The following is a 13,513-nucleotide window of genomic DNA, read 5'->3' as shown; positions in this document are numbered from 1 at the left end:
ATGGCGGCCCTGGATGCCAGCGTTCAAGATCCTGGTGGTCAAAATCCCAATGCCGGCATCCCAACAGGGTCAGTCGGTATCCTAACCCTCTCCCTACCCCCAGCCATCCCGCCCATGTGCCTAAACCTAATCTCCCCCTCCCCGCACCAAAGCCTCCCCCCTAGTGCCTATCCCTAACCAGCCTCCCAGTGCCTAACCCTCCCCCTCTCCATACCCCTAACCATAACCCCTAACCCTCCCTCCCCAGTGCCTAAACCTAAACTCCCCCTCCCCGCACCCTAACCCTCCCCTCCTAGTGAAAAAAAGACAAAAATGAAGGTAGCGCTAGTATTTACAGATCCTATAGGTATCGCTTTTAGAGGAAGGAAAAAAGGGGGCTCACCCTCCCTGATAGATACAGTGGATAAAAGAAAAACCTCTAGCGCATCCTATAGATACTAAATAAATGAAATAAGCACTGCTTATTTCATTTATTTTGTATCTATAGGATGCGCTAGAGGTTTTTCTTTTCTCCCCTCCTAGTGCCTAACCCTCCCCTCCTAGTGCCTAACCCTCCCCTCCTAGTGCCTAACCTAACCTCCCCTTCCCCACACCCTAACGCTCTCTCCTAGTGCCTATCCCTAATCCTCTTCCCTAGTGCCTAACCCTAACCCTCTCACCTCTAGTGCATAACCCTAACCCTCCCCACCTAGTGCCTAACCCTCACCCCTGGTGCCTAAACCTAACTTCCCCCTCCCTAAACCTAATGCCAGGTACACACTAGAAGATATGTACATATCGGGGACATTGGCCAGTGTGTACCCGCTATGTCACTGACGAGGGGTGCTCCCACGCTTCGTCAGCGACATTGCCCATCAGACCTAGGGGGATGGTATACTTATTCAATGGGGAAGGGTGTATTCATTTTTAACTTGGGGAGGTAATACTGTCTATGCTGGGGATGGTGTATTAATGTATGTGCGTGGGTATATTATTGTGTTTCTGTGTGTGTAAGGGGTGTATTCATATTATGGGCTCTATTTATTAACATTATTTTTACTAAAATAAAGTGAAAAAGGATGTTTTCACACCCTTTTCACATTATTTTAGTATCACCTATAGTTATTACAGGGCAATTGGAGTAGAATTCGTAAAATTCTACTCCAACCCTGTCGAAGCTGGATAATTGGCTGAGACAAGATCAGCTTAAAATTAGATCGTAAAGAAGCCATCTTGCGACTGGCCGCAAGACGCCATTTTAGAAAATGAGATTGCAAGACGCCATTTTGCGAATGGCCACCCAAGCGCCATTTTAGATAAACTCACACTTAAGTACATATGGCGATGTTACTATTCGCATCATGCGACTGCATCTTTCACCATTTCTCATTCACACATAAATACGCACAATTGCGCTGTTAACTAGTCGCATATTAGCGAATGCATAAGATCCTGTATGAAAACGCTGTTTATTAGCTTCATTGCGCATGCATCTGCCCCAAGTTAACTAACGTCTTTATATCAAACCCCAAATACTTACACATTACATATTCACATAAAAGGTTCCATAAGCTTTAAAGTATAAGATTCAAGTTTGTTCATTTATTATAATTGCTGTGAAATAAAGGTTATTTGGTAGCTAAGGTTTAATACATGATAAGTAAGCCATGTTTGGTATTATACTGATCTGCACTCTTTCAAAAGCATTACGGTATCATCGGTGTGAAGATCGCAACATGCATTCTCAACTTATGGACCGAAGCAATTTAAAGCAGCAAAATGTATTTTTGTGAATGTTTGCATGAGGCGGAAAACCAGAGGCAACCAGTTGTTAGAGGCTAGACTGTGTCTATTAGTATCAACCTGTTAAATGTCTTGTAACAAATGCACCCTCCTTGAGGACCAATGGAAATAGCAACAAACTTCTCTATTGTGTTGTCCGTTTCTGTGAGGGTATAAATGTGTGTGTTGTGACCCCAGTCTGGAGTCTTCTTGCTGAATGCTGATTGACGGAGGTTTCTTGCTGATGCCGATATCTGGTCCAGAGCGCATGCGTTTGTATAACTGTACTTGGGTCTGTATAATCCTTTGCGCTAAATTGTACTTAGATCATAGCGTGTAACTGACTGTACTTTTACTTGAATAATACTTTGTGCTTTGGAAACACATGTTCCAGGTCTAAGGTTTTTATTTACTGTATGACTGCGTATGCAAATAAGCGTCAATCTTAGAGGTTTATAGGCAGGCTTTAGAAGGTTTAGGTAGGAGCGTATAGAGGTTCAAATGCAGTATCGTTAACCGCTAAGTATCACTTATTTTTAGTAAAGCAGATCGCATTTCCCATAATTGTAATGAGAAATGTGATCCGACCAGAGTTACTAAAAATAAAAATGTGAAAAAATATCGGGGAAAGCCCTGTGATAATAACGCCACCTGGAGGTGGCGTTATCCAGGGTCTCCCCCGGTTACCGGACTCCTGCCCTGCTCTAACGGGGAGAGCAGATCCGGGAGTTGGTCCCAGTAATCAGCTGTGTGGTCTAAACAGACCGCAAGCTGATTACTATAAAAAAAAGAAAAAAGAAAATAGTAAAAAAAAAAATGTACTTACCTGACTCCAGGGACCAGTGATCGGGCCTCCGGTGATGACTCCCCTCCGGTCAGCTGGTCACCCATAGTGCACTGCTGCCTGGTCATCAGGTGATCGGGTCCCAGTGCAGTATGGGAGATCACCTGACCAGAGGAATGGAGAAAATCACCGGAGTCCCTGGAGCATGCAGGTAAGTGTAATTAAGGGAGGGGTGGGTCGCAAGGGAGGGGTGGAAGGGGGGGGGGTCGCGGGGGGTCCGCGATCGTGGGGGGCGGGGGCTTAGCACCAGGGGCGGGGTTTAGCGCCGGGGGGGTAGCAGCGGCGACCGTTAGGCGCATGCGCGGGCACTTAATCAGGGTATTTTTCGAGAAAATACCGTCATAAAGGCTCCGAAGGGGATTAGCAGGGACAGAGCTTTATCGCAAGCTCTGTCCCTACAAGGGATCTGTAGTAAATCCCTGTGATATTGCCTGAATTCGCAATGCGAATTCAGTCATTAATATCACACTACAATCTGCATTCAATATGCGGATTGTAGTAAATAGAGCCCTATGTGTTATATGTGGGTCAATTATGGTTTCTGCAATATCTGGCAATCACTGTGACTCTCTACATTATCTGGCGGTTACTACGACGCTCTCTGTATTATCTGGTGGTCACTGCAACGTACGGGGCACCACTACTGGGGGCATTGTGTAAATGTGTCTGCCGGACTGGTATTTGGGAGAGTTCGTGGAGCTGCGCATTTCTTTTTTGGTGGGGGGGGTGTCACCATGAATTATAGCACCGGGTGACGCCAGCCCTAGTGACGCCTCTGGCCGCATGTCTCCGGTCGCAATATTGACATACATTAGTTCGACATGAGAATTCAGTGTTGACAACACCACTAACACTATCCCCACAACTTACTCCCAGCACCACTAACACCAACCCCAATGCTCACTACTCACTCACAGCACACTAACACCACCCACACTACACACAACTCACTCCCAGCACCACTAACACCACCGCCACTACTAACTCCCAACACCACTAACACTACCCCACTACTCACTCCCAGCATCACTAACACCACCCCCTGCTACTCACTCCCAGCACCACTAACACCACCCACACTACACACAACTCACTCCCAGCACCACTAACACCATCCCCACAAATTACTCCAAGCACCACTAACACCAACCACAATACTCACTACTCACTCCCAGCACCACTAACACCACCCACACTACACACAACTCACTCCCAGCACCACTAACACCTCCCCCACTACTAAATTCCAGCACCACTAACACTACCCCCAACTACTCACTCCCAGCATCACTAACACCACCCCCACTACTCACTCCCAGCATCACTAACACCACCCCCCTCTACTCACTCCCAGCATCACTAACACCACCCCCTCTACTCACTCCCAGCACCACTAACACCACCCCAACTACTCACTCCCAACACCACTTACACCACCCAAACTACTCACTCCCAGCACCACTAACACCACCCGCCACTACTAACTCCCAGCATCCACTAACACCACCCCCCACTACTCACTCCCAGCACCACTAACACCACCCCCACTACTCACTCCCAGCACCACTAACACCACCCCCACTACTCACTCCCAGCACCACTAACACCACCCCCACTGCACACGTCCAGCACCACTAACACCACCCCCACTACTCACTCCCAGCAACACTAACACCACCCCCACTACTCACTCCCAGCATCACTAACACCGCCCACACTACTCACTCCCAGCAACACTAACACCACCCCCACTACTCACTCCCAGCACCACTAACCACCACCCCCCACTACTCACTCCCAGCACCACTAACACCACCCCCACTATTCACTCCCAGCACCATGAACACCACCCCCACTACTCCCTCCCAGCACCACTAACACCACCCCCACTACTCACTCCCAGCACCACTAACACCACCCCCACTACTCCCTCCCAGCACCACTAACACCACCGACACTACTCACTCCCAGCAACACTAACACCACCCCCACTACTCACTACTCACTTCCAGCACTACTAACACCACCCCACTACTCACTCCCAGCACAACTAACACCACCCCCACTACTCAATTCCAGCACCACTAACACCACCATCACTACTCACTCTCAGCACCACTAACACCAGCCCCACTACTCAATTCCAGCACCACTAACACCACCCCCACTACTCACTCCCAGCATCACTAACACCACCCCCACTACTAACTCCCAGCACCACTAACACCACCATCACTACTCAATCCCAGCACCACTAACACCACCATCACTACTCACATCCCAGCACCACTAACACCAACCCCACTACTCACTCCCAGCACCACTAACACCACCCCCTCTACTCACTCCCCGCATCACTAACACCACCCCCACTACTCACTCCCAGTACCACTAACACCACCCCCACTACTCACTCCCAACACCACTAACACCACCCCCACTACTCCCTCCCAGCACCACTAAAACCACCCCCACTATTCACTCCCAGCATCAATAACACCACACCCACTACTCACTACTCACTCCCAGCACCACTAACACCACCCCCCACTGCACACTCCCAGCACCACTAGCACCACCCCCCACTACTCAATTCCAGCACCACTAACACCACCATCACTACTCACACTCAGCACCACTAACACCACCCCCACTACTCAATTCCAGCACCACTAACACCACCCCCACTACTCACTCCCAGCATCACTAACACCACCCCCACTACTAACTCCCAGCACCACTAACACCACCCCCACTACTCACTCCCAGCACCACTAACACCACCCACACTACACACAACTCACTCCCAGCACCACTAACACCAACGCCACTACTAACTCCCAACACCACTAACACTACCCCCCCACTACTCACTCCCAGCATCACTAACACCACCCCCCGCTACTCACTCCCAGCACCACTAACACCACCCACACTACACACAACTCACTCCCAGCACCACTAACACCATCCCCACAAATTACTCCCAGCACCACTAACACCAATCCCAATACTCACTACTCACTCCCAGCACCACTAACACCGACCCCACACTACACACAACTCACTCCAAGCACCACTAACACCTCACCCACTACTAAATTCCAGCACCACTAACACTACCCCAACTACTCACTCCCAGCATCACTAACACCACCCCCACTACTCACTCCCAGCATCACTAACACCAACCCCTCTACTCACTCCCAGCATCACTAACACCACCCCCCTCTACTCACTCCCAGCACCACTAACACCACCCCAACTACTCACTCACCAACACCACTTACACCACCCCCCACTACTCACTCCCAGCACCACTAACAACACCGCCACTACTAATTCCCAGCATCAATAACACCACCCCCACTACTCACAACCAGCACCACTAACACCACCCCCACTACTCACTCCCAGCACCACTAACACCACCCCCACTACTCACTCCCAGCACCACTAACACCACCCCCACTGCACACTCCCAGCACCACTAACAACACCCCCACTACTCACTCCCAGCAACACTAACACCACCCCCACTACTCACTCCCAGCATCACTAACACCGCCCACACTACTCACTCCCAGCACCACTAACACCACCCCCACTACTCACTCCCAGCACCACTAAAACCACCCCCACTACTCACTCCGAGCACCACTAACACCACCCCCACTATTCACTCCCAGCACCATGAACACCACCCCCACTACTCCCTCCCAGCACCACTAACACCACCCCCACTACTCACTCCCAGCATCACTAACACAAACCCCACTACTCCCTCCCAGCACCACTAACACCACCCACACTTCTCACTCCCAGCAACACTAACACCACCCCCACTACTCACTACTCACTTCCAGCACTACTAACACCACCCCCACTACTCACTCCCAGCACCACTAACACCACCCCCACTACTCAATTCCAGCACCACTAACACCACCATCACAACTCACTCTCAGCACCACTAACACCAGCCCCACTACTCAATTCCAGCACCGCTAACACCACCCCCACTACTCACTCCCAGCATCACTAACACCACCCCCACTACTAACTCCCAGCACCACTAACACCACCATCACTACTCAATCCCAGCACCACTAACACCACCATCACTACTCACTCCCAGCACCACTAACACCAACCCCACTACTCACTCCCAGCACCAATAACACCACCCCCACTACTCACTCCCAGCACCACTAACACCACCCCCTCTACTCACTCCCAGCATCACTAACACCACCCCCACTACTCACTCCCTGTACCACTAACACCACCCCCACTACTCACTCCCAACACCACTAACACCACCCCCACTACTCCCTCCCAGCACCACTAAAACCACCCCCACTATTCACTCCCAGCATCACTAACACCACCCCCACTACTCACTACTCACTCCCAGCACCACTAACACCACCCCCACTGCACACTCCCAGCACCACTAACACCACCCCCACTACTCAATTCCAGCACCACTAACACCACCATCACTACTCACTCTCAGCACCACTAACACCACCCCCACTACTCAATTCCAGCACCACTAACACCACCCCCACTACTCACTCCCAGCATCACTAACACCACCCCCTCTACTAACTCCCAGCACCACTAACACCACCCCCACTACTCACTCCCAGCACCACTAACACCACCATCACTACTCACTCCCAGCACAACTAACACCACCCCCACTACTAACTCCCAGCACCACTAACACCACCCCCACTACTCACTCCCAGCACCACTAACACCACCATCACTACTCACTCCCAGCACCACTAACACCACCCCCACTACTCACTCCCAGCACCACAAACACCACCCCTACTACTCACTCCCAGCACCACTAACACCACCCCCACTACTCACTCCCAACACCACTAACACCACCCCCACTACTCACTCCCAGCATCACTAACACCACCCCCTCTACTCAATTCCAGCACCACTAACACCACCATCACTACTCTCTCTCAGCACCACTAACACCACCCCACTACTCAATTCCAGCTCCTCTAACACCACCCCCACTACTCACTCCCATCATCACTAACACCACCCCCACTACTAACTCCCAGCACCACTAACACCACCCCCACTACTCACTCCCAGCACCCCTAACACCACCATCACTACTCACTCCCAGCACCACTAACACCAACCCCACTACTCCCTTCCAGCACCACTAACACCACCCCCACTACTCACTCCCAGCACCACTAACACCACCCCCACTACTCAATTCCAGCACCACTAACACCACCATCACTACTCACTCTCAGCACCACTAACACCACCCCCACTACTCACTCCCAGCACCACTAACACCACCCCCACTACTCACTCCCAGCATCACTAACACCACCCCCACTACTAACTCCCAGCACCACTAACACCACCCCCACTACTCACTCCCAGCAACACTAAAACCACCCCTCTACTCACTTCCAGCACTACTAACACCACCCCCACTACTCACTCCCAGCACCACTAACACCACCCCCACTACTCAATTCCAGCACCACTAACACCACCATCACAACTCACTCTCAGCACCACTAACACCAGCCCCACTACTCAATTCCAGCACCACTAACACCACCCCCACTACTCACTCCCAGCATCACTAACACCACCCCCACTACTAACTCCCAGCACCACTAACACCACCATCACTACTCAATCCCAGCACCACTAACACCACCATCACTACTCACTCCCAGCACCACTAACACCAACCCCACTACTCACTCCCAGCACCAATAACACCACCCCCACTACTCACTCCCAGCACCACTAACACCACCCCCTCTTCTCACTCCCAGCATCACTAACACCACCCCCACTACTCACTCCCTGTACCACTAACACCACCCCCACTACTCACTCCCAACACCACTAACACCACCCCCACTACTCCCTCCCAGCACCACTAAAACCACCCCCACTATTCACTCCCAGCATCACTATCACCACCCCCACTACTCACTACTCACTCCCAGCACCACTAACACCACCCCCACTGCACACTCCCAGCACCACTAACACCACCCCCACTACTCAATTCCAGCACCACTAACACCACCATCACTACTCACTCTCAGCACCACTAACACCACCCCCACTACTCAATTCCAGCACCACTAACACCACCCCCACTACTCACTCCCAGCATCACTAACACCACCCCCTCTACTAACTCCCAGCACCACTAACACCACCCCCACTACTCACTCCCAGCACCACTAACACCACCATCACTACTCACTCCCAGCACAACTAACACCACCCCCACTACTAACTCCCAGCACCACTAACACCACCCCCACTACTCACTCCCAGCACCACTAACACCACCCCCACTACTAACTCCCAGCACCACTAACACCACCCCCACTACTCACTCCCAGCACCACTAACACCACCATCACTACTCACTCCCAGCACCACTAACACCACCCCCACTACTAACTCCCAGCACCACTAACACCACCCCCACTACTCACTCCCAGCACCAGTAACAAGAACCAACAACCTACACTACTCACAGCTTCATTAACAACCCCGCACCGCAAGCCCAGCAATCTTTGCTTCATTAACAAACCCCCCGCCCCACTCTCAACATCATTAACCTGCCTCCTTCCCTGTCACTTACTATTTTTCTTTAGGGAGTAAGCAGGAGCTGAAGAGGGCAGGTGCCCAGCGGTAAATTCAGCAAGCGCCGCTCGTGAAGGGCATTTAGTTATTGCCGACAGGTGAAATGCACCCAAACCCCAGGCTGCTTTGTGCCAGAGTTTGGAGCGTTATGTGACGTCATGACGTCACCCTCACGCTCCCATAAGCCCAAGAAGGCTGGAAAGAACTGCAGGAGGCAATGGAGCCGGAGATACTGTTACACCGCCGAGCTCCATGTACTTGCTCGGCAGCGCAGTCCGGGTTTGGCAGCAATGGCCTGCTAATGGCATCTACATAGTGAGTGTGGTGTGTCGTACCGGTGGCCAAATTCTTAACGGTACGTCGCACCCAAGTTCGAAACTTTTAGAAAAAAAAATTAAATGTTTAGTGCTGGAAGAGCCGGTATGCCATACCGTTGCATACCGGCACACTTGGAGCACTGCTTCTATGTACAGTACAGGCTTGTGTTTGATTAACTGATTACAAACACTAGCAGTGCTATTGCTACTTATACTACAGCCTTCTTGGCTAATTAAAGGATCATTATCCACTATATTTGGAACCTATCGCGTAATGGCTTTTCACATATTTCCTTCTATTGTTTACAAAGTCTGTACTCTATTAATATGTGTTCTATGCTGTCTCCTTAATTTGTCCACCCAGCCTCCACTCACACCCTCTTTCCTTCCCTATTTTGCATTGTTTGAGTTTTGTTTCCTTTATATGACTGCTTCCCAGCTTCAAATGCAAAGTGTTGAAAATTATTTATTAAAATGTTAAAATACACAGTTCAGGCCAACTGTCAGTAACTCTAATGTACTGTTACTTACTAAAGGTGTTTTTGTTACTCTTGATTAGCACCAAACTACAGAGAAAGTAGTAACATAGCGAACATCCAGAAGGCATTTTTCTTTTCAGTAATGCTTTTTGAAACAGTATGGCCAGGTTATAATAATAATAATAATAATAATAATAATAATAATAATAATTATTATTATTATTATTATTATTATTATTATTATTATTTAAAAAAAAAACTGTCACCTCATAACCTGTTATCCATTGACTTTATAATCCAGATACTCCCTATAATTTATATCTTTGTACCTAATTTTTTTTAATTCAAATACATCTGTTTTCAATCACTAAATAGGAAATGTAATTAGTTGTAATAGTTTTATTTATGTTATTTAATTGAATGCATTTGTATTACTGTCTGGTAACATGTTTATAAAGCGTGATTTACCCAATGTATTCTGGTGTCATATACTCTCATATAGCACGTAAAGGACACCTGAGACCATAAGATAACATTGCTCCTGCATTTACTTATTTCTATTTACAGTATGTATTTATATTTCACACTCACACGTTAAACTCTTGACCAGATTATTGGGCCTGATTCAGAGTTGTATGTAAACCCGATGGATTACGCACAGCTCCGATGTTTCATAATTGGCGCATGCGCAGGATCTGTGCTGTGTATGTGCCAATCACTGGCTGCCACAGTGGTCGCAGACTCCCCTAAGATTTAGCATGGTTGATATGCTGCGGCCATTTTAGGGAGGAGGAGGGACAGTGATGTTTAGCGTTCTTAAATACGGGTGTGTGTCTGCCCCTTTTTAATTCCCTTTCTATAGAGTAGTTACGTAGATCCAAAAGACAGTATGTCAGTAAAGTGTGTGTTAATCTATTACTACATATTGACACACTATGGATCTACATAACTACTTTATAGTGAATTATAGTAATTTTTAATGTTTATCTTTTGTTTCTATTTGCCTCATTTGATGTGATGCATTTTATACTGTATTAATAAATGTTATGTTTTAAATTATTTCTAATAGGGTGAGTGCCCCAAACAAATAGAGTACTTTTATTTCTCGTTGGTGATACTAAACCTTTATTTTTTTCTCTATGGTGCACCTTTCAACCATCTATTACCAATTGGCCCTTAGTGGCATGATATTTTGCCTGCAAATGGATTTCCCTATTTAATTCTATCATACACAGCATACACACCAGAGCTTAGGTCTCCCTCGCTCCCCCCACCCATGGGTTACAGCCATGGAATTATCAGCAGGACAGTCCAACCTGACAGAGAGTATGTACTCCATTCTGCTCATGTTTAACATCAGCAATAACAGAATGTAAGATGGTCACCTGAAGAATGAATTTTACTGTTCTACTATGTTCTACTATATAACTCTAAAATCTGCAGACCTACAGCAGTGTGATCCACTAGGTTTATGAATACCCAAATCCTTTTAATCCTGTAGGCGGCATTATAAAAGAAGAAAACGTTAGCAAGTCAGACTACAGTAACTGACACTTTTATCTCGTTGTTAAGATTTTTTTTTAAAGTTGCTGGGAAAAGGTTTTGGTGGCATCAAGGTGAGAAAGGGCCTGATCTCAGAGATGTTTCAGAGGTGGAAACACCAAGAATGAGAAATACTTTAAATGTGCCGAGTTTTAAAGGATGATACTCACACAGCAGATATGGGAAACAGATGGGAGGGAGATGTTACCAACAGAAAGAGAATGGAGAGGATGGTGCCTGGAAGGGGGTGGACAGAAAATGACTTCAGTTTTGGACATGTTTAAAACATTGGAACATTCAAGTTGAAATGTCAGAGGGACAGATATAGACCTGAGCAAGGAGAGCAGTCAAGAGAGAAAAGGCAGATTTGTGTGTCATCAGCATAAATGTGGTAGTGAAAACTAAAGGGGACTTGCGGTGTTGCTATCATGATGGGTTGTGTTCTTAAAAATCCCTGAATGGGTCGGCAAAGCCAAAGACAATGAAATACTGTAGATCTGACTCACTAAGGTCACATTTCAATCAGGAGCTATCTGAGGACAGAGCTATGGCGTAACAAGACTTGGTAGAGAGGAGAGATTGGTGTAAGATGTTCTAGGTCATGTCCTGAAAGCTGCCAGTGGGCCGTAGTTCCAAGGACATCAGAAAGGTGCGAGTGATGCCTGACTCTGTAGTAGACAATCCTGGGAGATGAAGCTCCCACTTTTTAACAGCAGCTGTTTCCTCCTCTGCATTCATTTAAGGTTTGATAGCTAAGTAAAAGGTAGAGGTGGAGTAGAGACGATGAAGTATTATAGAGACCAATGGGTTAATACAGTCATGTGGTAACAGAGAGTAATAAACAGTTCTCAACTAATGCGGAACCTTAAAATAAATAAAATGATAAGTCAGTGACAAAGTGTACTTATCTATAGTTCCCGTAAGTGTGAGGGATATATGGGACTTAATATATTGGTTCCCTGCCAAGTACGTGCAGGAAATGGGTGTTTTTCTTACTTTACCTGAAAGTTTACATTCCACAACAAGTGCAAAAAATTAATTGAAAGAATTGTTTAGCTGTCTTTCGAGAACTTCATGTTGTGACTTACAGTAATGATCTCTGAGATGTGTGGGAAATGTATGGTAGGGGCAAGGAGTTACCCAATTCTTAGTCAAGGAGCATATTTGTCAAGTGTTATGTTCTCTAAGCCAGTTTTTTGCATAGCACAACTGACAAGGTATATTATAGAATGCAATATATGGTAGATGATATCAGCTCAGCAATAATATAATGCAACAATTGCACAAAAAGCTTGTAATCATGAAATCATAAAAAGGACAATCACCCTTAAAAATAAAGAGTTATGATACATGTGCAAATCCTTTTCACTACACTCTTTAATGATTTGTGGGTCAATCTATACGGATCCACCTCATTCAGATAGGTCATGTAGTTAAGGATAATTCCAGCATATATATTCCAACAATGATAATCGGAATTGGATAATACATATAAAAAATGTAATAAAGAGAAACAGTAGTGCAGATACTTTTATACCAAATAAAAAGGTTTTAATTCTTTAAAAATGCACTCAAAGTATCACATTATAACAAGCAGCATGTGTGTGGGGTCAGCAAATACTCATCAGGCCAGGTCTTATATCAGGGTTGTAAACAGAGTTCCGGATACTCCTCAATCCTTAGGCCAAATCAGGTAAGAGTCTCCACCACAGCGTCCAGTAGTTCATGCAGCCACACTGCTTAATGTGTGTCAAACTGGGACTGGTTCTTCCTCAGAAGCGTCTGTGGCTGGTTCTCCCTGATCCTCAATAAATACCCCCTAGAGTTTATAATTAAAAACATATGTGTGTATATAAAGGTCCATGAATGAGAGGACACTTCCGTGGTATGCATTC

The sequence above is a fragment of the Taudactylus pleione genome, unplaced genomic scaffold, assembly GCF_031769625.1.
Source record: "Taudactylus pleione unplaced genomic scaffold, aTauple2 ptg000563l, whole genome shotgun sequence".
Classification (NCBI taxonomy): Eukaryota; Metazoa; Chordata; class Amphibia; order Anura; family Myobatrachidae; genus Taudactylus; species Taudactylus pleione.
Note: the sequence above shows the minus strand (reverse complement) of the source record.